Raw genomic sequence first — 1,452 nt, 5'->3', positions numbered from 1 at the left:
ATGGGCAGAATAGGCAACAGCATGATACATAGAGAAAAGATTGAAGCTGTCAACAATTTTATTTTCCTTGGATTCAAAATCAACAGCTATAGCAGCAGCAGTCAAAAAATCAAAAGACGTGTTCCATTGGGAAAATCGGCTATCAAGTACCTCTTCAAAGTGTTGAAGAGCAATGATGTCTATTTAAAGACTTGCATGTGATCAAACCTGTAATATTTTCAATTGCTTCCTATACACCTGAAAGTTTAACAACAAATAAGGAAAAGAGAAGAATTGGTATCTTTGAATTGTGGTGTTGGAGAAGAATACTGACTATCCCATCGACTGCCAAGAGAACAGACAAAACTTTCTTGAAGGAAGTGCAATCATAATGCTCCTTAGAAACAAGGATCATATGGCTTAGTTGGCTAAAGCACCTGTCTTGTAAACAGGAGATCCTGGGTTTGACTCCCAGTAGGGCCTCAAGGCTCTAATAGAAACAAGGATGCTGAGACCTTGTCTCATTTACTTGGGGTTTATTTTCAGAAGTTATCAGTCCTTGGAGAGGGATGTCATATTGGGGAAGGTAGACAGAGGAAGACTCTTGATTAGACACAAAGACTATCACAATGGGCTTGAGCAGGAAAGAGCAGGACAGGTGCAGGATAGGGCAAAGATCACATCTGTTCTTCATTAGGTCATCATGAGTCATAGCTGAGTGATAGCACCTAACAACACCATTATCTCTATATCTTTTTGTTATCTATGTGCTGCAAATCTCTTCTTCACAGTTTGTTGTTTTGTTAAGTACCTTAAAGTCCAAACCTACTTGAGACCTAAACTTCCACAGGGGTTTTCAGAGGCAATCAAACTCATGGGCAGAGATTGCTCATCTTTCTCCTGTGGAGCAGCTGGTGGATTTGAACTGCCTGCCTCCTGGTTGGCAGAGCAAATACAAATTCAGAGCGCTGGCTCAAGGGGAAAGCTTCTCTCTCTGTGGGTTCTAGAGGAAGACCCTTGTCTCTCTAGGTTTTGCTTCTAGGTGATCCTTGGTAATCTCGTGTGTCTTAACAACTATGTTACTCCATCTCTTCTTTTTCCGTCTTCAATCTTTTTTATGTCTCCAGGAGATTGATTTAAGATGCATTGTACACAAATCCTAATTCATTCATTCAACATAACTAAGGCAATCTATTCCTAAATGGGACTCTAAGTGTAGGCGTATTTTGTTGTTGGGTACAATCAAATCCAAACCAACCCATAGCTGACTCTCTGGCAGGTTTTCAGAAGTAGTTAATCATATGGGATAAAATTGCCCATCCTTTTCCTGAGGACCAGTGGGTGAATTTGAACTGCATACCTTCAGGATTGCAGTGCAGCTTCTTACCACTAAGCCACCAGAGCTCCAACTATTTACAACCTATGTTTGAGGGGACACAATTCAATCTATAACAATGGTGAGCAATCACGTAA

This window comes from Elephantulus edwardii, unplaced genomic scaffold (genome assembly GCF_000299155.1).
Source record: "Elephantulus edwardii isolate Elephantulus edwardi_28Jun2011 unplaced genomic scaffold, EleEdw1.0 scaffold00032, whole genome shotgun sequence".
NCBI classification, from domain to species: Eukaryota; Metazoa; Chordata; class Mammalia; order Macroscelidea; family Macroscelididae; genus Elephantulus; species Elephantulus edwardii.
This window is presented reverse-complemented; position numbering follows the sequence as displayed.